The sequence below is a fragment of the Arachis hypogaea genome, chromosome 20 (genome assembly GCF_003086295.3).
Source record: "Arachis hypogaea cultivar Tifrunner chromosome 20, arahy.Tifrunner.gnm2.J5K5, whole genome shotgun sequence".
Lineage (NCBI taxonomy): Eukaryota > Viridiplantae > Streptophyta > Magnoliopsida > Fabales > Fabaceae > Arachis > Arachis hypogaea.
The window spans coordinates 49968455-49995959 of record NC_092055.1 but is presented as its reverse complement, the minus strand read 5'-3'; the positions used below and the strand labels follow the sequence as shown (position 1 = coordinate 49995959).

The following is a 27505-nucleotide window of genomic DNA, read 5'->3' as shown; positions in this document are numbered from 1 at the left end:
GTGGACTTGCTTGTGCGCCAGGCACGTGTCCAGCACCAGACCCGCCTAACTCTCTGTTCACTTCTTCTCATTCTCGCAAGAACATGTGACGCGTACGCGTCAGCGACGCTTGCGCGTCGTGTGCTCATTTTTTTTTATGTAGAATGCAAAATGCAGTATGCAGATGAATATGCAGAAATTATGAATGAACACTAATAAAAATAAAATAGAATAAAACTAAGAATAAAAATGAAAGATCATACCATGGTAGGTTGTCTCCCACCTAGCACTTTTAGTTAAAGTCCTTAAGTTGGACATTCGGTGAGCTCTTTGTCATGGTGGCTGGTGCTTGAACTCATCCAGGAATCCCCACCAGTGTTTGTAATTCCAATAGCCTCCGGGATCCCACACTAGTTGCATAAAGCCTTCAAGCGAATTAAAGCAAGTGACAAGTCCCCAAGAGCGTTGATTGCTATAATGAATTCCGGGGTCCCAAACCTTGCTTTTGCACCCGTCTTCTTGTTGATCATTGATGAGGGAAAAACAATTCCACACAAAACTAACCGGCAAGTGTACCAGGTCACATGAAGTAGTAATAACTCACAAGAGTGAGGTCGATCCCACAGGGATTGATGGATTGAGCAATTTTAGTTAGGCGATGAATTTAGTTAAGCGAATATTTGATGATTTGAGTGAAACTTGATTAACAAAAGCTAAATTGCAAGAAAATAAAAGGGAGAGGGTGGAGTGACTGAATCTTAAAGTGCAGAAGAAGTAAATTGCAGAAACTTAAAATGCAAGAAAGTAAAAGAGCTGAAACTTAAATTCCAAGAAAAGTAAATTGCAGAAACTTAAAGTGTAAGAAACTTAAATTACTGAATGTAAATTGATAAGAAGTTTTAATTGCATCAAGAATAAAAGGGATTTGGGTGTTGGGATTCAAATTGAACTAGAAAATGTAAATTAAAGTAAATCAGAGAGCTATGAGATGCAGATTTAGATCTGGATCTCAGTAGCTAAAATAGAAATGGAAAATTGCTTCAAGAAACAAAACAGCAAGAAAACTTAAATCAATTGTGAAATTCTAAGAGGGAAATTGAAAAGTGCAGAAGAGCAATAAGATTAAAAAGCAGATCTAGATCTCAATGACTCTCTTGACCAAGCAGAAAAGAAATTGCAGAAGAAATAGAAATGAAAACAGAAAAGGAAATTCAGATCCAACTTTCAATTCTTAGAACTATTGAGAAGAAAAGTAAAAGATGATTCTCAGATGAAGAATCAATGGAGCTCTTCAATGTCAATTTCAAAAACCCAAAACAAAAAATAGAAGTTGCAGAAGCAAGAACAAACAGAAAGAAAACTAGATCTAATCCCCAAATCCCAAATTCAAAACAAATGAAAAACTAAAAATGAGCTAAAGGTCCTTCTTCAAATCAAACTTGCTCCTATTTATACACTTTCTATTTTGGTCTTCAAAGCTTGGAGTGGACTTTTCAAAGTTGGCCTTGAATGAAAAATGGATCCGGGTGGCTTTGGTTCAAGTGGCATGGGTCAAGGTGCTAGCTCCAGTGGAGCACTCCGTTTTGAGTAGTGAACGTTGCGTTCACTTTTTGTTGGTGAGCCTTTGGTGCGCATTTGTCTTCCTATAGCGTTCAATAAGTGAACGCTGCGCTCTAACCTTGAGCGCTACACTTGATGCTGAGCCTTCCTCCCCATGAGAAGCACGAAAACGTTGCCAAAAGGGAACGCTACGTTTAAATTCTTGAACGCTACCCTTCCTTGGCTTGATGCGTGCCCAGCTTCCCTTGGTGCTCCCTCTTCGAGCGCGATAAAGTTCACAAAAGTGAACGCTGCGTTTGAATTATTGAGCGCTACCCTTGTTGCTTTGATGCTGCGCGTTGCTTCCTCGCCCAAGAGTCACGAAAATGTTGCACAAAGGGAGCGCTGCGCTATAATTTTTTAGCGCTACCCTTCCTTGGTGCGTGCCTCATGATTGAGCACCCGAAAACGTTCACTAAGGTGAACGTGGCGTTCACTTGCTTGAACGCTGGCTCTTGTTAAGCCTTGGTGTACTGGTTTCCTTGCCTAGCGTTGCCTTAATGAACGCCACGTTTGGTAATGCAACGCTGTCCTGGTTCTTTCCTTTCTTCATCATTTCTTCACCTACAAGCAACCAAACAACTAATCAAAGTCCCACCAAAATCACTAGATCTTTGCATCATTTATAAAATCATTAAATTCTAGCATAAAACCTATGATTTTGTGTAAAATAAATGATGTTTGATTGATTCAACATAATCATGAAAATCCACTCCAACTACTTACTTATTGTGCAAGAAAGTGCATAAAACCTAATGAAACTTAATAAAAAATGCTTGTAAAACTAGCATAAGATGACTTGTCATCACAACACCAAACTTAAACCTTACTTGTCCCCAAGCAAGCACTAAACATGAGAAGAAATGAAATGAAACAGAGAAGCAGATATCCTTATTTAGCAGGTAATTGAATTAAGACCATGGGATTTTATGCAGACAAGATGTAGCTCACTTATTCTTTACTGATAGATAAGAAATGCTTCTTTGAGGATTCACTAGGGTTGCTGTTCCTTGCTCTTTGATTGATCCCTTTTTGGTTTTTCCTTCTTTCTTTTGCTTAGAAACCTTATTTCTCAATGATAACTCAGTGTCAAGTGTTGCAGCAGCCTTTTAGCTCAATTTTGCTCAACACTTCTTCACTACAGACACTTGGCTCACAATTCTTCTTAGGATCATTGATGCCTAGCACCTCTTTGGATTACTAAATGCTTTGTAACTAGGTTGCTCTTGATCATGGACTTTCGGTTAATAATCCCGGATTAGTTAATCCAAGTTACCAAGTTTTAAAAGACTCCTCAGAACCTAATTATCCAAGCATATCCTAGTACAAGAAGCATCACAGGCATGTGTCCTAAGGTCCAAGCTATTGGTGTCTAGCCTTATTATTTGAGTTCACACTACATAAAACATTCTATTCTGCAGCTTTTATTTTTGAGTTTATCATCTAATCAAGCAATTACCACCACAAGTCTTTATTCTAATTCCTACAACATTGGACAGTCACTTTCTATTTCAAACATTTTCTCTTATTGATGCAAAAGGGAAACAAGACATGAATTTAATATAGATGAAGATGAAGACAAGCATTTAAACTAGTGCAGACATCAAAATTTGTATTATTTGAACTAAACATCAAGGCAAACAACAACTTCTCATTCAGAACATTTCAAAGCAAAGTGAATTTTGTGACAATACAACCTCTCAGTAGTGTCTTGCAGCTTTCCTTTTGTCATCATCATCTTTTACTTTTGCATTTCCTTTGGTGATGATTCTTTTAAGAGGCTGAGTGTCTTTTCTGCATAATTATCAGAAGTTGCTTGTTTTTCCAAGCACTTAGGCAAATGGTTAGCATGCATGAACTATTGTAGTTTCTTGAACTAACTTTGGTGAGGGAACACCAAACTTAGTCCCTTGCTACTGTCAATGATGCATCAGTTATATGAAAAAAAAATGTGCTTTTGCTAAAAGTAATAAAACTAAAAACTAGAAGACAGACAATGGTTTAGTGATTTCCCTAATTGCTTGGAGCTAGTAACCATCTATGCAGAGGGTTGAAATATGTTTTTAAATGAGATTTTTGGTGGAACACTGATGAGCGGATAATTTATACCCTTTTGGCATTACTTTTACATAGTTTTTAGTATATTTTAGTCACTTTTTATTATATTTTATTAGTTTTTATTCAAAATTCACATTTCTAGACTTTACTATGATTTTGTGTGTTTTTCTATGATTTCAGGTATTTTCTGGCTGAAATTGAGGGACCTGAGCAAAAATCTGATTCAGAGGCTGAAAAAGGACTGCAGATGCTGTTGGATTCTCACCCTCCTGCACTCAAAGTGGATTTTCTAAAGCTATAGAAGCCCAATTGGCGCGCTCTTAATTGCGTTGGAAAGTAGACATCTTGGGCTTTCCAGAAATATATAATAGTCTATACTTTTTCTGAGATTTGATGGGCCAAACCGGTGTTCAAATCCAGCCTAAAACTTTCTAGCGTAAAACGCCAGAAATGGCACCAAAACTGGAGTTAAATGCCCAAACTGGCACCCAAGCTGGCGTTTCACTCCAAGAACAGCCTATGCACGTGAAAGCTTCAATGCTCAGCCCAAGCACACACCAAGTGGGCCCCAAAAGTGGATTTCTGCACTATCTGCACTTAGTTATTCATTTTGTGTAAACCTAGGTTACTAGTTTAGTATAAAAACTACTTTTAGAGACTTATTATATATCTTTTGATCATCATATGTAACTTTGACACATTGGAACCTCCATTGGAGGCTGGCCTCACGGCCATGCCTAGACTATTTTCACTTATGTATTTTCTACGGTGGAGTTTCTACACCTCATAGATTAAGGTGAGGAGCTCTGCTGTTCTTCAAGAATTAATGGAAGTACTATTGTTTTTATTTCAATTCACGCCTACTTCTTCTCCAAGATATACTCTTGTACTTAATTCAGTTAAGTTAGAATGAAGGGGTGATCCGTGACAATCACCCACTATCTTCGTTACTCGCTTAGCCAAGATCCGCGTGCCTGACAACCACAAGCGGTCTACATGATGTTCAACATAGTCATTGGACGACAGTCGGAGTATATTCTCTTGGGTTTTTAATCAACGATTCACATCATCTCTCCTGACAACAGAGAATCTGAATCTGAGATTAGAACCTTCGTGGTATAGGCTAGAACCGTTGGCAGCATTCCTGAGATCCGGAAAGTCTAAACCTTGTCTGTGGTATTCCGAGTAGGATCTAGGAAGGGATGACTGTGACGAGCTTCAAACCTGTGAATGTTGGGTGCAGTGACAGTGTGCAAAAGGATAGAGAGATCCTATTCTGACGCTAGCGGGAACCGACAGATGATTAGCCGTGCGGTAGCTGTACATGGTATTTTTCATCCGAGACGAGAAAGCCGACAGTTGATTAGCCGTACAGAGATCGTACCTGGTATTTTTCATCCAAGAGGATCATACAGCTTCCCATGGAAAGGACCACGCTGGTGCACAAATTGTGAATCACACTTTTCACAACTCGTACCACTAACCAGCAAGTGCACTGGGTCGTCCAAGTAATACCTTACGTGAGTAAGGGTCGATCCCACGGAGATTGTTGGTTTGAAGCAAGCTATGGTTATCTTGCAACTCTTAGTCAGGATATTAATTTGTGGTTATCAGTTGACTTGCAAATGAACAAGAAAGCATGAATTAAAGGTTACTTGTTATGCAGTAATAGAGAATGTGTTGGGGTTTTAGAGATGCTTTGTCTTCTGAATTTCAGCTTTTCTCTTGTATTCCTCTTCCTTCATGCATGCAAAAGTGCAAAGTTCCTTCCATGGCAAGCTGTGTGTTGGTGGATCACCGTTGTCAATGGCTACCATCCATCCTCTCAGTGAAAAGGGTCTACGTGCGCTGTCACTACACGGCTAATCATCTGTCGGTTCTCACTCATGCTTGAATAGGATCCATTGATCCTTTTGCGTCTGTCACTACGCCCAACACTCACGAGTTTGAAGCTCGTCACAGCCATCCAATCCCAGAATCCTACTCAGAATACCACAGATAAGGTTTAGACTTTCCGGATTCTCATGAATGCTGCCATCAATCTAGCTTATACCACAAAGATTCTGATTAAGGAATCTAAGAGATACTCATTCAATCTAATGTAGAACGGAGGTGGTTGTCAGACACACGTTCATGGATTGAGGAAGGTGATGAGTGTCACGGATCATCACCTTCTCTATAATTAAGCACGAATGAATATCTTAGATAGGAACACGCATGTTTGAATGGAAAACAGAAATAGTTGCATTAATTCATCAAAAAATAGCAGAGCTCCTCACCTCCAACAATGGAGTTTAGAGACTCATGCCGTCAGAGATTACAAAGTTCAGATCTAAAATGTCATGAGGTACAAAATAAATTTCTAAAAGTTGTTTAAATACTAAACTAGTAACCTAGGTTTACAGAAAATGAGTAAACTATGATAGATAGTACAGAAATCCACTTCTGGGGCCCACTTGGTGTGTGCTGGGGCTGAGACTTAAGCCTCTCACGTGCCTGGGCTGTTTTGGGCGTTCAACGCCAGGTTGTAACCTGTTTCTGGCGTTGAACTCCAACTTGTAACCTGTTTCTGGCGCTGGACGCCAGACTGCAACATGGAACTGGCGTTGAACGCCAGTTTACGTCGTCTATTCTTGAGCAAAGTATGGACTATTATATATTGCTGGAAAGCCCTCATGTAGCTCCTGAAAATCCATTCCGAGTGCTGAGAGGTCAGAATCCAACAGCATCAGCAGTCCTTTTTCAGCCTGAATCAGATTTTTGCTCAGCTCCCTCAATTTCAGCCAGAAAATACCTGAAATTACAGAAAAAGACACAAACTCATAGTAAAGTCCAGAAATATGAATTTTGCCTAAAAACTAATGAAAATATACTAAAAACTAACCAAATCATACTAAAAACTATATAAAATTAACCCCAAAAAGCATATAAAATATCCGCTCATCACAACACCAAACTTAAACTGTTGCTTGTCCCCAAGCAACTAGACAAATAAAATAGAATACAAATAAGTCACGGAGCAATAATATCTCAGAGTTCTTGAGTGAAGCTCAGATTCTAATTAGATGAGCGGGACTAGTAGCTTTTTGCTTCCGAACAGTTTTGGCATTTCACTTTATCCATTGAAGCTCAGAATGATTGGCATCTATAGGAACTTAGAATTCAGATAATGTTATTGATTCTCCTAGTTCAGTATGTTGATTCTTGAACACAGCTACTTTATGAGTCTTGGCCATGGCCCTAAGCACTTTGTTTTCCAGTATTACCACCGGATACATAAATGCCACAGACACATAATTGGGTGAACCTTTTCGGATTGTGACTCAGCTTTACTAAAGTCCCCAATTAGAGGTGTCCAGGGTTCTTAAGCACACTCTTCTTTTTGCTTTGGACCTTGACTTTAACCGCTCAGTCTCAAGTTTTCACTTGACACCTTCACGCCACAAGCACATGGTTAGGGACAGCTTGGTTTAGCCACTTAGACCAGAATTTGATTCCCTTAGGCCCTCCTATCCACTGATGCTCAAAGCCTTAGATCCTTTATTACCCTTGCCTTTTGGTTTTTAAGGGCTATTGGCTTTTTCTGCTTGTTTTTTTTTTTTGCAAGCTTTGTATTCACTGCTTTTTCTTGCTTCAAGAATCATTTTTTATTTTTCAGATTATCAATAACATGTCTCATGTTCATCATTCTTTCAAAAGCCAACATATTTAATATTCAAGAACATCAAATTCTAAAGACATATGCTCTGTTCAGGCATTCATTTAGAAGGCAGAAAGCATTCCCACCACATGTAAATAATTAGAATTTCTTTTATTAAGAATTCAAAAAAATATTGCCTCTTTATTCTAAAGAAAATCTTCTATTTTATTCATGTTTAATGATGATGAGAAAAACAAATTATAGCTTAATTGGAGATAAAATCACTACTAATTACTACTATAACTTCTAAGGTAAAACTCAAATAAGAACAATTATCACAGAGTTAAGGCTAAGATTAGAACTCAACAACCTTGAGTTTGGGATGTGGATGTTCCTCTAGTCTGTGGGGTGCTTGGTCCTTCAAGAGATAACTTCTGACGCTTCAGTTCCTTTAAGTCACGCCCTTGCTCTTCTTGTTCCCTGAGCAGTTTGCAGAGCATACTGTTTTGATTTTGCTGTTCTTCCTTTATTTGGTCCATAGATTCTTGCAACTTGGTAACAGATGCTTCAAGCTGTTCCCAATATTCAAATTGAGGGACTTCCGGGAGAAATTCTTGCATCCTCCTCTTGATGGGGTCATCCTGCACTTATTGTTTTTCCATTGTGGTTTTAGTGATTGGTTGCTCCACTGAGATGTACTCCGTTATTCCTATACTTACTCCAGCATCCTTGCAGAGCATAGAGATTAGGCTTGGATAAGCCAGCCTGGCATCCTTGGAGTTCTTGTTTGCAAGTATGTAAAATTCAGATGGAATCAGTTGATGAACTTCCACTTCTTTTCCCAACATAATGCAATGGATCATCACTGCTCTTTTAACGGTGACTTCAGAACGGTTGCTAGTGGGCAATATAGAATGCCCAATGAAGTCCAGCCATCCTCTGGCGACTGGTTTGAGATCTTCTCTCTTGAGTTGATTTGGGACACCCTTGCTGCTGGTGGTCCACCTGGCTCCAGGGATGCATATATCCTCTAGAATCTTATCCAGGCCCTTGTTTGTTTCATCATTCTTCTATTGAAGGAGTCTGGGTCATCTTTCAGCTGAGGTAGCTTAAAGATCTCCCTGATTTTGTCAGGGTGAATGTGAACAATCTTTTCTCTGACCATAGTCCTATAGTCATACAGGGCAGTTCCAGATATTCTCTGCCTGTCTGTTTGCCACAGATTAGCGTAGAACTCCTGAACCATATTCCTTCCCACTTTTGTTTCAGGATTAGCTAGGACTTCCCAGTTCCTGTTTCGAATCTGCTCTTGGATCTCCGGATATTCATCTTCTTTCAGATCGAACTTGACTTCCGGGATCACTGATCTTAGACCCATTATTTTGTAGTAATGGTCTGAATGTTCTTTGGTTAAGAACTTCCCTTGATTCCAAAGTGGTTTTGGAATACTCTCTTTCTTGCCTCTTGGAGTGGGTTATTTTCCTTTAGGAGCCATGATCTTAGTGGGTATAATATAGTGATCACGGATAAACACACCAAACTTAGAGGTTTGTTTGTCCTCAAGCAAAAGAAAAGAAAGGAGAGGGATAGAAGGAGAGCTAGTGTCGAATGGTGGATGAGAGGAGGGAGGCCGAATGTGGATTTAAAAGGGAAGGGGGTGGGTTTTCGAAAATTTAAAAAAAAAAAAATAAGTATGATATAAAAAGATGTGATTTAAAATTGAAAAGATATGAAAGATATTTGAAAAAGATAAATTTGGATTTTGAAAAAGATAATGTGGAGATTTGAAAAAGATATTGATGAGTTGAAAAGATTTTAGAAGGAAAAGAGATAGATTTGTTTTGGAAAATTTGAAAAAGAGTTGGGTTGGATTGAAAAAGAATTTGTGTTTATGGATTAAGATACATTTGATATTTTTAAAGTAGGGTTTTTAGAAAGTAGGGTTTTTAGAAATTAGGGTTTGTAACATGCTTATGCAAGAAATCATGAATTGAAACATGAAAATTAAAATTAAAATAAAAAAATTGTGAAATAAAAACGAATTTACCTCCTCCCCACCATCCTAGCGTTAAACGCCCAAATGCTGCATGTTTTGGGCGTTTAACGCCCAAATGCTACTTCTCCTGGGTGTTCAATGCCCAGCTGTTGCTTTTTTCTGGCGTTGAACGCCAGGAACTCCTTTGTCACTGGGAGTTTTTCTGAACGCCCAAGATGCTGTCAATCTGGCGTTAAACGCCCAGAAGTTGCTTCTTTCTGGCGTTTAACGCCCAGATGGCTATCATTACTGGCGTTAAACGCCCAGTAGATGCTTCTTTTGGGCATTTAACGCCCAGTTGTGCCTCTTACTGGCGTTTTCTTGCCAGTGAGCTCTTTTTCTCTGTTTTGAGTGCTGAATCCTTCTGTAACCCTGTGAACCTATGCAATTGACTCTTTGCCTTATTAATAGTGAACTTTATATAAACAAATAAAATCAAGAATAGGGCAAAACAACAGAAAAAGTTTTGCCAATGGCTGGGTTGCCTCCCAGCAAGTGCTTCTTTATTGTCTTTAGCTGGACCTTGCTGAGCTTTTAATCTAGCTTCAGCCTTGAGCACTCTTGCTCAACGTTGCCTTCAAGATAGTGCTTGATTCTCTGTCCATTAACAATGAACTTCTTATCAGAATCAATGTCTTGAAGCTCCACATAACCATACGGTGATACACTTGTAATCATATATGGTCCCCTCCACCGGGATTTCAGTTTCCCAGGGAATAGCCTGAGCATAGAGTTAAACAGCAGAACCTTTTGTCCTGCTTCAAAGATTCTAGATGACAGCTTTCTGTCATGCCACCTTTTTTATTTCTCTTTATAAAGCTTGGCATTTTTGAAAGCAGTGAATCTGAATTCCTCTAGCTCATTCAGCTGGAACAATCTTTATTCTCCAGCTAATTTGGCATCAAAGTTTAGGAATCTGGTTGCTCAGTAGGCCTTATGCTCCAGTTCCACGGGCAGGTGACAAGCCTTACCATATACTAGTTGGTATGGAGAGGTCCCTATAGGAGTCTTGAATGCTGTTCTGTAAGCCCACAAAGCATCATCCAAGCTCCGTGCCCAATCCTTTCTACGGGTACTTACAGTCCGTTCCAGGATCCTTTTTAGTTCTCTGTTAGAAACTTCAGCTTGCCCATTTGTCTGTGGATGATATGGAGTCGCCACCTTGTGGCGAATCCCATACCGGACCATGACTGAGTAAAGCTGTTTGTTGCAGAAGTGAGTGCCCCCATCACTGATTAGTACCCTAGGGACACCAAACCTGCTGAAGATATGTTTCTGGAGGAACTTCAGCACTGTTTTAGTATCATTGGTGGGTGTGGCAATGGCCTCTACCCATTTTGATACATAGTCAACTACCACCAGAATATAAGTGTTTGAGTATGATGGTGGGAAAGGCCCCATGAAATCAATACCCCATACATCAAACAACTCAATCTCCAAGATTCCTTGTTGAGGCATGGCGTAACTATGAGGTAAATTACCAGCTCTCTGGTAACTGTCACAGTTACGTACAAACTCTCGGGAATCTCTGTAGAGTGTAGGCCAGTAGAAGCCACATTGGAGGACCTTGGTGGCTGTTCGCTCACCTCCGAAATGGCCTCCATTTTGTGATCCATGGCAATGCCATAAGATCCTCTGTGCTTCTTCTCTAGGCACACACCTACGGATTATTCTGTCTGCACATCTCTTAAAGAGATAGGGTTCATCCCACAAGTAGTACTTTACATCAGTAATTAATTTTTTCTTTTGTTGCCTGCTGTACTCCTTGGGTATGAACCTTGCAGCTTTATAGTTTTCTATGTCTGCAAACCATGGTGTTTCCTGAATGGCGAATAAATTCTCATCCGGAAAGGTTTCAGAGATCTCAAAAGAGGGGGGGACGTCCCTTCTATTGGCTCTATCCAGGACAGATGATCAGCCACTTGGTTCTCTGTCCCTTTTCTGTCTCTTATTTCTATATCAAACTCTTGCAGCAGCAACACCCATCTTATAAGCCTGGGTTTTGAATCCTGCTTTGTGAGTAGATATTTAAGAGCAGCATGGTCAGTGTACACAATCACTTTTGATCCTACCTAGTATGATCTAAACTTGTCAATGGCATAGACCACTGCAAGTAATTCCTTTTCTATGGTTGTGTAATTTTTTCTGGGCATCATTTAAAACACGGCTAGCATAATAAATGACATGCAGAAGCTTGTCATGCCTCTGCCCCAGTACTGCACCAATGGCGTGATCACTGGCATCACACATTAATTCGAATGGTAATGTCCAGTCTGGTGCAAAGATAACTAGTGTTGTGACCAGCTTAGCTTTCAGAGTTTCAAAGGCCTGCAGGCATTCTGTGTCAAACACAAATGGCGTGTCAGCAACTAGCAGGTTGCTTAGAGGTTTTGCAATTTTTGAAATATCCTTTATAAACCTCCTATAGAATCCTGCATGCCCCAGAAAGCTTCTGATTGCCTTAACATTGGCAGGTGGTGGTAATTTTTCAATTACCTCTATTTTAGCTTGATCCAACTCTATTCCCTTGTTTCAAATTTTATGCCCAAGGACAATCCCTTCAGTCACCATAAAGTGACATTTTTCCTAGTTTAAAACCAGGTTGGTCTCTTGGCATCTTTTCAAAACCAATGTCAGGTGATCAAGACAGGAGCTGAATGAGTCTCCATATACTAAGAAGTCATCCATGAAGACTTCCAGAAATTTTTCTACCATATCAGAGAAAATAGAGAGCATGCATCTCTGAAAGGTTGCAGGTGCATTACACAGCCGAAATGGCATCCTTCTGTAAGCAAACACTCCAGATGGACATGTGAATGCTGTTTTCTCTTGATCCTGGGGATCTACTGTAATTTGGTTGTAGCCTGAATAGCCATCCAAAAAACAGTAATAATCATGATCTGCTAGTCTTTCTAGCATCTGGTCTATGAATGGTAAAGGAAAATTATCCTTTCTGGTGGCTGTATTGAGCCTTCTGTAGTCAATACACATGCGCCACCCTGTAACTGTTCTTGTAGGAACCAGTTCATTTTTTTCATTATGAACCACTATCATGCCTCCTTTTTTGGGGACAACTTGGACAGGGCTTACCCAGGGGCTATCAGAAATAGGATAAATAATCCCAGCCTCCAGTAATTTGGTGACCTCTTTCTGCACCACTTCCTTCATGGCTGGATTTAGCCGCCTCTGTGGTTGAACCACTGGCTTAGCATTGTCCTCCAATAAGATCTTGTGCATGTATCTAGCTGGGCTTATGCCCTTAAGGTCACCTATGCACCACCCAAGAGCTGTCTTGTGTGTCCTTAGCACTTGAATTAGTGCTTCCTCTTCCTGTGGATTTAAAGCAGAGCTTATGATTACTGGAAAAGTGTCACCTTCTTCCAGAAATGCATATTTCAGGGATGGTGGTAATGGTTTGAGCTCGGGTTTAGGAGGTTTTTCCTCTTCCTGAGGAAATTTCAGAGGCTCTTTCAATTCCTCTGAATCCTCAAGATCAGGCTGAACATCTTTAAGGATATCTTCCAACTCTAATTCGAGACTCTCAGCCATGTTGATCTCCTCTACCAAAGAGTCAATAAGATCAACTTTCATGCAGTCTTTTGGTGTGTCTGGATGCTGCATGGCATTGACAGCATTCAACTTAAACTCATCCTCATTGACTCTCAGGGTGACTTCCCCCTTTTGGACATCAATGAGAGTTCGTCCAGTTGCTAGGAAAGGTCTTCCTAGAATGAGAGTAGCACTCTTGTGCTCCTCCATTTCCAGCACTACAAAGTCAGTGGGAAAGGCGAATGGCCCAACCCTGACAATCATGTCCTCAATCACGCCTGATGGGTATTTAATGGAGCCATCAGCAAGTTGGAGACATATCCGAGTTGGTTTAACTTCTTCAGTTAAACCAAGCTTTCTGATAGTGGATGCAGGTATTAGGTTGATGCTTGCCCCAAGATCACATAAGGCTGTCTTGGTGCAATTACCCTCTAATATGCATGGTATCAGAAAGCTTCCGGGATCTTTAAGCTTTTCTGGAAAGCTTTTCAAAATGACTGCACTGCATTCTTCAGTGAGAAGAACTCTTTCAGTTTCTCTCCAATCCTTCTTATGACTCAATATCTCTTTCATGAACTTGGCATAAGAAGGTATTTGCTCAAGTGTCTCTGCAAACGGAATCTTTATTTCAAGAGTCCTGAGATAATCTGCAAAGCGAGCAAATTGCTTATCTTGCTCCTCTTGGCGGAGTTTTTGAGGATAAGGTATCTTGGCTTTAAATTCTTCAACCTTAGTTGCTGTAGGTTTATTTCCTACAGAGGTGGTTGGAGAAGCCTTTTTAGAGGGGTTGTTATCAGCACTTGTGTATGTCTGATCCCTCACTGGCATTTGAATGCCAGGGTTAGAAGCTGGAGTGACGTTGGACGCCAACTCCTCACCTGTTCCTGGCGTCTGAATGCCAGAACTGTGCTTCTTTTGGGTGTTCAACGCCAATTCCTTGCTTGTTTCTGGCGCTGAACGCCAGGACTGAGCATGGTTTGGGCGTTCAACACCAGCTTCCCACCCAATTTCTGGCAGTTGATTGCCAGAATTATTCCTCTCCGGGCTCTTACTGTCCTCAGATGGATTTTGGGTAGTTTGCTCATTTCTTGGCTTCCTGCTACCTTGAGGTGGGGTATCTAATATTTTCCCACTTCTCAATTGAACTGCTTGGCACTCTTCTGTTATTTGTTTTGACAGCTGCTGCTTTGTTTGCTTTAATTGTACTTCCATATTTATATTAGCCATTCTTGTCTCTTGTAGTCTCTCCTTGAATTTGACTAACTATTTTGTTAGAAAATCCAATTGCTGATTGAATTCAGTAGCTTGTTCTGCAGGACTGAGTTCAGCAGTCACTGTTCTAGCCTCTTCTTTTATGGAAGGTTCACTGCTTAGGTACAGATGCTGATTTCTGGCAACTGTATCAATGAGCTCTTGAGCTTCTCCAATTATCTTTCTCATGTGGATAGATCCACCAGCTGAGTAATCTAGAGAAATCTGAGCCCTTCCTGTAAGCCCATAGTAGAAGATGTCTAACTGAACCCACTCTGAAAACATTTCAGAGGGGCATTTTCTTAGCATCTCTCTGTATCTCTCCCAGGTATCATAAAGAGATTCATTATCTCCTTGTTTAAAGCCTTGGATGTCCAGCCTTAGTTGTGTCATCCTTTTTGGAGGGAAATATTGATTCAGGAATTTTTCTGACAGCTGTTTCCATGTCCTTATGCTAGCCTTAGGTTGGTTATTTAACCACCTCTTAGCTTGGTCTTTAACAGCAAATAGAAACAGTAATAGTCTGTAGACATCTTGATCTACTTCCTTATCATGGACTGTGTCAGCAATTTGTAAAAACTATGCCAGAAACTCTGTAGGTTCTTCCTGTGGAAGACTGGAATACTGGCAACTTTGCTGCACCATGATAATGAGCTGAGGATTCAACTCAAAGCTACTTACTCCAATGGAGGGTATACTGATACTACTCCCATATGAAGCAGTAGTGGGGTTAGCATATGACCCTAGAGTCCTTCTGGACTGTTCATCTCTACTTAGATCCATGATGGAGAAAGGGAGATGATGTAAAATAGAAAAAAAGTATTTTTATTTATTTATTTATTTATTTCAAAAATAAAATAAATTAAAATAAAATAAATAAAAATGGGTGAAGATTTTCGAAAAATGAAGAGAGAGAAAGAAGAAAAATGGTTAGGAAGTTTTGAAAAAGATATGATTGAATGGATTTGATTTTTAAATTTGATGACTAATTTAATGCTAATTTTTCAAAAATTATGAGTGGAATGAAGAAAAGATATATTTTTTTTTGAATTTTATGATGAAAGAGAAAAACACATAAATGACACAAAACTTAAAATTTTTAGATCTAATGCTCCTTGTTTTCGAAAATTTTGGAGGGAAAACACCAAGGAACACCAAACTTAAAAATTTTAAGATCAAAACACAAGGAAGACTCAAGAACACTTTGAAGAATCACAAGAACAACAAGAACATGAAGGTGGAACACCAAACTTAAAATTTTTAGAAAACCAAAATAAAATTTTCAAAAACCAAAGAAAAATCAACAAGAAAACACCAAACATAAAGTTTGGCACAAGATTTAATCAAAGAAAAATTATTAAAAAAAAAAAATTTAAAAAGAAGATACCCAATTACCAAGAACATAGACCAACTCTCTAGCCAATTGGGCAGTAAATGTAACACTTGTTTTGAAGAAGTAATTTTTAATAATTAAGAATAATAAAATTTTTTTGAAAACTAATGTTTTGAAAAGGCACACGAAAAACAAGAAAAAAAATAGAACAAGAAAAACTAAAGATCAAACAAGAAAAATAAACAAGAACAACTTGAAGATGAAGGAAGAACAAAGAACACAAATTTCGAAAATTTTAAAAGAATATAAAAATATGCAATTGACACCAAACTTAAAATATGAAACTAAACTCAAACAGAAAAACTCAATTATCAGTTTATAAAATTTTTGAAAAATTTAAAAAGAGAAAATAAGGATTTTAAAAGAAAAATTTTTACTAATCTAAGCAACAAAATAAACCGTCAGTTTTCCAAACTCGAACAATCCCCGGCAACGGCGCCAAAAACTTGGTGCACAAATTGTGAATCACACTTTTCACAACTCGTACCACTAACCAGCAAGTGCACTGGGTCGTCCAAGTAATACCTTACGTGAGTAAGGGTCGATCCCACGGAGATTGTTGGTTTGAAGCAAGCTATGGTTATCTTGTAACTCTTAGTCAGGATATTAATTTGTGGTTATCAGTTGACTTGCAAATGAACAAGAAAGCATGAATTAAAGGTTACTTGTTATGCAGTAATGGAGAATGTGTTGGGGTTTTGGAGATGCTTTGTCTTCTGAATTTTAGCTTTTCTCTTGTATTCCTCTTCATTCATGCATGCAAAAGTGCAAAGTTCCTTCCATGGCAAGTTGTGTGTTGGTGGATCACCGTTGTCAATGGCTACCATCCATCCTCTCAGTGAAAAGGGTCTACATGCGCTGTCACTACATGGCTAATCATGCTGGAATAGGATCCATTGATCCTTTTGCGTCTGTCACTACGCCCAACACTCGCGAGTTTGAAGCTCGTCACAGCCATCCAATCCCAGAATCCTACTCGGAATACCACAGACAAGGATTGAGGAAGGTGGTTGTCAGACACACGTTCATGGATTGAGGAAGGTGATGAGTGTCACGGATCATCACCTTCTCTATAATTAAGCGTGAATGAATATCTTAGATAGGAACACGCATGTTTGAATGGAAAACAGAAATAGTTGCATTAATTTATCGAAATATAGCAGAGCTCCTCACCCCCCAACAATGGAGTTTAGAGACTCATGCCGTCAGAGATTACAAAGTTCAGATCTAAAATGTCATGAGGTACAAAATAAATTTCTAAAAGTTGTTTAAATACTAAACTAGTAACCTAGGTTTACAGAAAATGAGTAAACTATGATAGATAGTGCAGAAATCCACTTCTGGAGCCCACTTGGTGTGTGCTGGGGCTGAGACTTAAGCCTCTCACGTGCTTGGGCTGTTTTGGGCGTTCAACGCCAGGTTGTAACCTGTTTCTGGCGTTGAACTCCAACTTGTAACCTGTTTCTGACGCTGGACGCCAGACTGCAACATGGAACTGGCGTTGAACGCCAGTTTACGTCATCTATCCTTGAGCAAAGTATGGACTATTATATATTTCTGGAAAGCCCTGGATGTCTACTTTTCAACGCAATTGGAAGCGCGCCAATTGGACTCTTGTAGCTCCTGAAAATCCATTCCGAGTGCTGAGAGGTCAGAATCCAACAGCATCAGCAGTCCTTTTTCAGCCTGAATCAGATTTTTACTCAGCTCCCTCAATTTCAGCCAGAAAATACCTGAATTACAGAAAAACACACAAACTCATAGTAAAGTCCAAAAATATGAATTTTTCCTAAAAACTAATGAAAATATACTAAAAACTAACCAAATCATACTAAAAACTATATGAAATTAACCCCAAAAAGCGTATAAAATATCCGCTCATCACACGCATGGTTGGAAGAAGACAATAGAAAAGCAGAGGTTTAGAAGCAACAAAGCATCTCCAAACGCTTATCTGAAATTCCCACTAGTGAATTACATAAGTACCTTTATCTTTATTTTATATTTTATTTATCTTTTAATTATCAAAACCTCATAACCATTTGAATCCGCCTGACTAAGATTTACAAGATGACCATAGCTTGCTTCAAGCTGACAATCTCTGCGGAATCGACCCTTACTCACGTAAGGTATTACTTGGACGACCTAGTCAACTTGCTGGTTAGTTGTGCGGAGTTGTGAAAAGTGTGAATCACAATTTCGTGCACCAAGTTTTTGGCGCCTTTGCCGGGGATTGTTTGAGTGATGCCAGGTAATCTTGGCCAGTTTCACTGACCTTTTCTTTACTGTTTTTAGGCTAGTTTCATGTATTCCCTTAGGAAATAAGCTAGTTTTGGGTAGATATTCACTTACACCTTGATTCAAGCATACATTGTGCATTTTATATTATTTCATGAGGATTTTGCATGAGTTTAGTGACAAATTATATGCTGCATTGCCCATGACTTGGACTAGAACTTTGATGCGCTCTATTGCTTGATTTCGGGACCAAAGGAAGCAAGGAATGGGAGGTAACTTGCAAAGTTAATGAGAAAAGTGATTGCCAATAACGCTCTCGAAGCCATCATTGACCACGTTAAGAGTCACGTTAACTAAGTTAACGAGAACTCTAAAGTGGAGAGGGGAAGTTGAGCCAACGTTAGTGACACTTAACATTGTCACTAACGTTGGCAAATGCTCATAAGTGGCCACGTTAGAGTCCATGTTAACTTAGTTAACGTGGCCTCTAACGTTAGAAGGGGGGAGAAACGCCAACATTAGTGACATTCAACATTGTCACTAACGTTGGCCTAAGGAGAAACATAAACGTAAGAAGCAAGAGTGGTTGACAACGTTAGTGACACCCAACCTTGTCACTAACGTTGGAAGCAACCACACAACCCCGCAAGGAGCCACGTTAACGTGGAAGCTAACGTTGATGAGTGAAAGAAACACCAACGTTAGTGACATTCAACATTGTCACTAACGTTGGGATGGCTAAGCAACGTGGACTCTAACGTGAGACATAGGGGCACCTTGGAACGTTAGTGACAATGTTGAATGTCACTAACGTTCTCGAAGGATGTCAAGCCCACGTTAAAGGGCCACGTTAACTGAGTTAACTAGGGCTCTAACGTGGAACAAAGGGGGCTTTTCAAAGTTATTGGGAATGTTAAGTCTCAATAACGTGTGCGAAGGACTTAGAGGCAACGGTAGTGGCAACGTTTGTGCCACTAACGTTGAAGTTAACGTGTGCGAAGGACTTAGAGGCAACTTTACTTAGGAACGTTAGTGAGAAAGTTGATTGTCACTAACGTTCTCGAACTCATATTTTCACTAAACGTTAACACCCCTAACGTCCTGAGCTAAAGTCTCTGCCCACTTCACACTTTCTCTCTGCAAGTAAAGCCAAGCCCAAATGAAGAAGAGAACTGCTTCAAACTCAAGATCCAAAGGCCCAAGACTTGAAGAGCCAACTAGAAGCTGAGAAAAGTAGTATATATAGGAGTAGCTTTGAATTATTGAGGAGTTCTGAAAAAGTTGGAAAAGAGAATTACTCTCTGTATTTTACCTTCTCTGCATTTTCTAGTTTTATGATGTATTCTCCATCTTTGTTTTCATTTTCTAGAGCTATGAACAACTAAACCCCTTTCATTGGGTTAGGGAGCTCTGTTGTAATTTGATGGATCAATACTAGTTCTCATTATTTTTCTTCTATCTTTTCTCTTGATTTTACTTGAAAGCTTTCGATCTTCATCCAATTGGGTATTTATCTTGGAAAAGAAGCTATTCAAACTTGGATCTCTTCTGAACCTTGAAAGAGGAATGAAGAGATCAAGCTAGAAATGCTTTCTCATGCTGGACCAAATTGGGTTTGGATGGGTATGTGACTATAACCCTCTCAATACTTGATTTGGGAAATGCATGTGGTATAATCAGTGACCATACTTCATCTCTTCTCATGAGCAATTGACCAAGGAATTGGCTATTGATCAAGATTTGAGAGATTGAATTTGTAATTCAATCAATTAAGATTGCCAAGGAGATCAATGAGTGCATTGATTGAGGAAGAGATGAAAATAAACTTGATCCGGAGGGTTGCAATATCTCCTAAGCCCAATGAACTCCCCATCTCTGATCTTACCCATTCTCTTTAATTTCTGCCATTTACTCTTATGAGCAAATCCCCCATTCCCATTTACAATTCTACAATTTACTTTCAGTCATTTACTTCCAGTCCTTTAATTCTAGCATTTACTTTTCTTTTATTTACATTCCCGCCATTTTATTTTCTGCAACTCTCAACCCAAATTCTGGATTCGCTCAACTAGAACATTCTTCTAATTAAAGTTGCTTGATCAATCAATCCCTGTGGGATTCGACCTCACTCTATTGTGAGTTTTTACTTGACGACAAATTCGGTACACTTGCCGAAGGAAATTTGTTGAGAGACAGTTTCCACCCGCATCAAGTTTATGGCGCCGTTGCCGAGGATTGATTGTGCATCCACAATGATTAAATTGGAAGATCACTAGATTGAGCATTTTATTTTGTGAATTTCATTTTTTGTTTGAGTGATTTACTTTCTGTTTTAGTTAAACTTCTTCCCTTCCCCATCTACTCTTTTGTTTTACTTTGTTATTTTCAATTCTGTTTGCTAACCCACTAACTGTTTGATATATTGCATCACCCACAACTAACAGTAATTCTGACAAAAATACTTTCTGCACCTATCTTTTCTTGTTTGCACTTGATGGTTGTATGACAGGGAGAAGAAGCGGGGCTTCAACTTCCTTCGATTCTGAACCTGAGAGGACCTTCCTTAGATTAAGGAGGGAGGCAAGAGGAAAGATAGTGGTTGGTGCTGAGGAAGAAGAGGAATTCTTTGAACCAAACATGGAAGACAACATGGAAAACCATCATGAAGAAGAGGATCACAACCATGGGGGAGGAGGTAGAGCAAATCATGCTGGGGAGGATAGAAGAGTTTTGGGCTCTTACATCAATCCAAACCTAGGGAATTGTGGAAGTAGCATCCAAAAGCCAACAATCCATGCCAACAACTTTGAACTTAAACCACAGCTCATCACCCTTGTTCAGAACAACTGTTCGTTTGAAGGAGGTGTTCAAGAAGATCCCAATCAACATTTAACCACCTTCCTGATGGTGTTCATCCTGACGCCTATAGACTGCTCTTATTTCCATTCTCACTCAGGGACAAGGCAGCCAAGTGGCTGAAATCTTTCCCAAGGGAAAGCTTGCCAACTTGGGAAGACGTGGTGAACAAATTCTTAGCAAGATTTTACCCTCCTCAACGAATCAATAGGCTGAGAGCTGAGGTCCAAACTTTCAGGCAACAAGATGGTGAGACTCTATATGAAGCATGGGAGAGGTTTAAAGACCTAACAAGGAGGTGCCCACCAGATATGTTCAACGAATGGGTGCAGCTGCACATTTTCTATGAAGGGCTCTCTTATGAGTCAAAGAAGGCCGTAGACCATTCATCCGGAGGATCTTTGAACAAGAAGAAGAATATTGAAGAAGCCATAGATGTTATTGAAACAGTAGCAGAGAACGACTACTTCTATGCTTCCGAAAGAGGGAACACAAGAGGAGTAATGGAGCTAAACAATGTAGATGCTCTGTTGGCCCAAAACAAGCTCATTACCCAGCAGCTGGCTGACCTCACCAAGAAGATGGAGAGGAACCAAGTAGCAGCAATCTCCACTTCATCAACAACCCAAGAAGAAGTGAATGAAGAAGCAGAGGGTAGTCAGGAGCAAGCCAACTACATTGGAAATTCACCAAGGCAAAACTATGATCCATACTCCAAGACCTACAACTCTGGATGGAGAAACCACCCAAACTTTCGGTGGGAAAGTCAGCAAGATCAAAACCAAGACCAGAGATGTTACAACTCCAACAACAATGCAGCTCACCAATAATTCACACAGAGGACATCTCAACACCCCGACAACAACACCTCTCCACACGCCTATCAAAACCAAAACAGCACATCTGCTCCGAATCAACCATCAATTGATGACAAGCTCTCTAAGATTGAAACCTTACTTGAAGGAATATGCCAAGAGATTCAAGAAAATAAGGTGTTCAAAGAGGAGGTGCGAGCCAGTATTAAGAACCAGGGAGAGACCATTAGGAAGCTGGAATTCCAGGTGGGATGTTTAGCTGAGAAGATTCCCAAACCTACCGATAGCTTCCCAAGTGACACGGAGAAAAACCCCAAAGGAGAAGCAAAGAAAGTAAGATGGGAAGATTGCAAAATGGTCACTACAAGTGATCAAGAGACTGAAGACAAGCAAGGCAAACTTTTTGAACAACCTGAAGACAACTCAACAAAGGAGGAGGATAGAGATCACCAAGAACCAGAAATCTCACAACAAGAGCTGCTGAAGCTCTATGCACCCTTCCCTCAACTGCTCAATGGTGCTGTGGGAAAGAGAATATACTCAAGGTTCCTAGACTTGTTTGCATCTCTGCATGTAAACATACCATTTATCAAGGTAATTCAACAAATTCCTGCATTCATCAAGTATATGAAGGAACTTCTTCCCAGGAAAAGCTCACTCAAAGGAGGCCAGACTATAGTGATGAACAAGGAATGTAGTGCCCTTAATCAACCCGAGTTGCCTACAAAAAGAAGAGACCCAGGGAGTTTTCACATCCCTTGTGCCATAGGTGAAACTATGTTTGATAGAGCACTATGTGATTTGGGGGCCAGCATCAACTTACTGCCCTTATCCCTGGTGAAGAGGCTGCAGATCAATGAGATAATGCCCACAGATGTAATCATCAGACTGGCTGACAAAACTCAAAAGCAAGCAATAGGAGTGGTGGAAAATGTGTTGCTAAAGGTTGGGAAATACTTTCTCCCAATAGACTTTGTCATCCTGGACATGGAAGAGAGTCACACTCACCCAATCATATTGGGAAGACCATTCCTAGCTACGGCCAGAGCACTTATCGATGTAGAGAAAGGGGAGGTAATATTGAGAATCCATGATGAACGACTCAGCTTCAATGTTTTCAAACTCTCACAAGAAACAGATCAAGAGGACAAGGAACTAAGCACAAATGACAATGAGACACTGAAAGAGGAGACAAGCACTGAAGCACAGCCAGTTCATTCTGAGATCCCCTTAATTGATAAACAAGGAAAACAGCAATTGCCACAGCTCAAGGAAAAATTGGAGGAACCTAAACCTCTAGAGGCAGGTAAAGACAGCATCACAACTCCTTTAGAAAAAGAGGTCACCGAGGGGAAGGCAACCTCAAAAGAAACAAAGAAGAAGGTACCAAGGAGGTGGAGGAACAAGAAGATCCCTACGGAAGACTTCTCTCCAGGGGATAGAGTTGTCTCAGCTTACTTCCCAGATATTCCCCCTAATCTCCCCACTATACCATCTCAGTTACCTAAGGTCTTCACTATCAACAGAGTTCTTTCCCTGGAACATGTGGAGATCATTGATCCAACCAATGGATATAAGCCCACAGCAAGAGGGGAGGACTTTAAGCACTACCAACCACCCTGATGAGGGAAAAACGTCAAGCTAGTGACGCTAAAGAAGCGCTTCATGGGAGGCAACCCATGCTTTATATGTTTTTAGAAAATAGTAAAAAAAAGCAATATTCATAAATTCCAACCCAAACTTGGTGAAGTCCTTATTGTACAGTATATAGTGAGGAACAAGTTTGGTGTTCAAAGCAAACCAAGATGCATGCTAGTCTTGGGAGCTTTGAACAAAACTTTTCATCACAATGCTTCAAACTAAGTTTGGTGTCACCCCATGGTGCCACCAAAATGCATAAAGGGACACACACTTAGTTAGTTAATATAGCCGTAAAGGCTAAATTGTCTTTTTGATATTATGTCTCACTTTCCTTATGTTATCTTTATAGGAAAAGAAAAGAAGCATTAAAAGGGATGGATTAGACAACTAAACAAAGAAGGAGCGGACACCATAAAGGGAAGGTGAAACAGCAGAAAGAAGCACTAAAGAAGAAGATGGAAGATACTAGCTTCTGGAAGAAACTGCTTGGAAAAGGCAAGGGAAGTGGAAGTACAAGCACTCAAGAGAGACACAATGAGGACAAGCAAGGATGGGAGCATGGGCATCCACATGAATGACAGGTGGTGGAGTTCTTTTTAGTCCATCATTTTCTATGCTTTAAATAAGGAAGATCTTGTATGAAATAGAACATGCTTCCATGTTAGTTTAAATCTTTTTAAATTCTGTCTTTTTAGTTTTCTTTCTGAATAGGTGTATGTGTGCTAGTCTTTATGTCACTGCATCCTCCTTAACTTACTTGTATGCTTGTCCCTTTAAATCAAATGAAGAGAGAATGTTTATGTTTCAAAAGACCAGAGTAGAGTTCATACTATGGAGTACATTCATGAGTTTGTGGTATGATCATAAGTTAGCTAAGTTGGTTCAACCATAAGGTGGGATGACAACTATCTGGCCTGAATACTTTGCTTTGAATATACTCATGAGACTAACTATATGACAAGATCCTAATAAGAGAAAGAGAAAAGAATAATGAAAGTGGAAAAACAAAAGAAAAAGAGTAAGCAATAAGGCTAGGCACCAATGGTTCTGATCTTAAGATATGTGTCTGTGGTGTTCCTATGTGAGGGATCTACTTGGATGAATAAACTCTTAGGGGTGCTTTATCACTTGGTAACTTGGGTTAACTAACCCGGGATTATCAGCTGAAAGTCCATTATCAAGAGTAACCCTCACCACAGAGCATTTAGTAACCCAAAGAAGTGCTGGACACCAAGGTCTCAAGAAGGAAAATAAATGAACCATATGCCTGTGGTGTGTATGTATGGGGGAGAGACTTGAGGGAGTAAGTCCTTAGGGGTGCTTCAACACCTAGCACCTTGAACCAACTGGTTCGGGAGTGTTGGCTGAAAGCTTATCTTAAAAAGTTGCCCCCTTACAGAGCACTTAGCCTAAGAACACCAATAAGCTCTGAAATGACAATAAAGGGATCAATGAATAAAAGTCTCATGGGATGTAAGCAAGGTGAGTATTTTAGGACATGATAAAGGTCTGAAAGCCAGTAAAGGAATGAACCTAAGTTGCTATGCATGAAACCACCATAAAATCAGTGATATGACTTCCACAAGAATGACTTATCTCTCTTGGCATTCCATTCATCATTCTCTTGTTCTAGTACTTGCTTAGGGACAAGCAAGCTTTAAGTTTGGTGTTGTGATGCCAGGGCATCTTGGCCAGTTTCACTGACCTTTTCTTTACTGTTTTTAGGCTAGTTTCATGCATTCCCTTAGGAAATAAGCTAGTTTTGGGTAGATATTCACTTACACCTTGATTCAAGCATACATTGTGCATTTTACATTATTTCATGAGGATTTTGCATGAGTTTAGTGACAAATTATATGCTGCATTGCCCATGACTTGGACTAGAACTTTGATGCGCTCTATTGCTTGATTTCAGGAGCAAAGGAAGCAAGGAATGGAAGGTAACTTGCAAAGTTAATGAGAAAAGTGATTGCCAATAACGCTCTCGAAGCCATCATTGACCACGTTAAGAGTCACGTTAACTAAGTTAACGAGAACTCTAAAGTGGAGAGGGGAAGTTGAGCCAACGTTAGTGACACTTAACATTGTCACTAACGTTGGCAAATGCTCATAAGTGGCCACGTTAGAGTCCACGTTAACTTAGTTAACGTGGCCTCTAACGTTAGAAGGGGGGAGAAACGCCAACGTTAGTGACATTCAACATTGTCACTAACGTTGGCCTAACGAGAAACATACCACGTTAACTCCCACGTTAACTTGGTTAACGTGGGAGCTAACGTAAGAAGCAAGAGTGGTCGACAACGTTAGTGACACCCAACATTGTCACTAACGTTGGAAGCAACCACACAACCCCCCAAGGAGCCACGTTAACTTCCATGTTAACTTAGTAACTTAGTTAACGTGGAAGCTAACGTTGATGAGTGAAAGAAACACCAACGTTAGTGACATTCAACATTGTCACTAACGTTGGGGATGGCTAAGCATGGCCACGTTAGAAGCCACGTTAACCTAGTTAACGTGGACTCTAACGTGAGACATAGGGGCACCTTGGAACGTTAGTGACAATATTGAATGTCACTTACTTTCTCGAAGGATGGCAAGCCCACGTTAAAGAGCCACGTTAACTGAGTTAACGTGGGCTCTAACGTGGGAACAAAGGGGGCTTTTCAAAGTTATTGGGAATATTAAGTCTCAATAACGTGTGCGAAGGACTTAGAGGCAATGTTAGTGGCAACGTTTGTGCCACTAACATTGAAGTTAACATGGCTTTTACTTAGGAACGTTAGTGAGAAAGTTGATTGTCACTAACGTTCTCGAACTCATATTTTCACTAAACGTTAACACCCCTAACGTCCTGAGCTAAAGTCTCTGCCCACTTCACACTTTCTCTCTGCAAGTAAAGCCAAGCCCAAATGAAGAAGAGAACTGCTTCAAAATCAAGATCCAAAGGCCCAAGACTTGAAGAGCCAACTAGAAGCTGAGAAAAGTAGTATATATAGGAGTAGCTTTGAATTGTTGAGGAGTTCTGAAAAAGTTGGAAAAGAGAATTACTCTCTGTATTTTACCTTCTCTGCATTTTCTAGTTTTATGATGTATTCTCCATCTTTGTTTTCATTTTCTAGAGCTATGAACAACTAAACCCCTTTCATTGGGTTAGGGAGCTCTGTTGTAATTTGATGGATCAATACTAGTTTTCATTATTTTTCTTCTATCTTTTCTCTTGATTTTACTTGAAAGCTTTCGATCTTCATCCAATTGGGTATTTATCTTGGAAAAGAAGCTATTCAAACTTGGATCTCTTCTGAACCTTGAAAGAGGAATGAAGAGATCAAGCTAGAAATGCTTTCTCATGCTGGACCAAATTGGGTTTGGATGGGTATGTGACTATAACCCTCTCAATACTTGATTTGGGAAATGCATGTGGTATAATCAGTGACCATACTTCATCTCTTCTCATGAGCAATTGACTAAGGAATTGGCTATTGATCAAGATTTGAGAGATTGAATTTGTAATTCAATCAATTAAGATTGCCAAGGAGATCAATGAGTGCATTGATTGAGGAAGAGATGAAAATGAACTTGATCCGGAGGGTTGCAATATCTCCTAAGCCCAATGAACTCCCCATCTCTGATCTTACCCATTCTCTTTAATTTCTGCCATTTACTCTTATGAGCAAATTCCCCATTCCCATTTACAATTCTGCAATTTACTTTCAGTCATTTACTTCCAGTCCTTTAATTCTAGCATTTACTTTTCTTTTATTTACATTCCCGCCATTTTATTTTCTGTAACTCTCAACCCAAATTCTGCATTCGCTCAACTAGAACATTCTTCTAATTAAAGTTGCTTGATCAATCAATCCCTGTGGGATTCGACCTCACTCTATTGTGAGTTTTTACTTGACGACAAATTCGGTACACTTGCCGAAGGAAATTTGTTGAGAGACAGTTTCCACCCGCATCATTGAGTTTAGATAACTGACGGTTCATCTTGTTGCTTATATTAGGTAATTTTATTTTATGTTTAAGATTTTTATTTTTAATTTCAAAAAATTCAAAAAAAAAATGTGTTCTTCAGAGTTTTTAAGAATGAATACTAGAGCTTCATGAGATATGTTGGAACCTAGCTGGCTGTTAAGCCATGTCTAATCTTTTGGACCAAGGTTTCTACTTTCCATTGTAGAAAGGACATGTCTATATTTGTATGCTGAAGCTTGGCTAGCCATTAGCCATGTCTAATCTTTTGGACCGAAGCTTTAGACTAACATTACCAGAATCCTGGAATTCTTATTAAAAGTTTTGAATTTCTTTATTTTCTTTTTCCAAAATAATTTCGAAAAATACAAAAAAATCAATAAAACCATAAAAACCAAAAATTTTGTGTTTCTTGTTTGAGTCTACTGTCAAATTATAAGTTTGGTGTCAATTGCATCTTTTTAATTTTTCTTTAA

General features: G+C 39.6%; 1 non-coding gene across 1 annotated transcript; it reads right to left on the bottom strand.

Annotated features, from left to right (window-relative positions):
- Positions 1 to 20807: 20807 nt before the first annotated feature.
- Positions 20808 to 20914, bottom strand: LOC112788049 (small nucleolar RNA R71). The gene has a single exon (XR_003195429.1). It is a non-coding gene; the product is annotated as a small nucleolar RNA R71 (small nucleolar RNA).
- Between the last annotated feature and the right edge of the window lie 6591 nt (positions 20915 to 27505).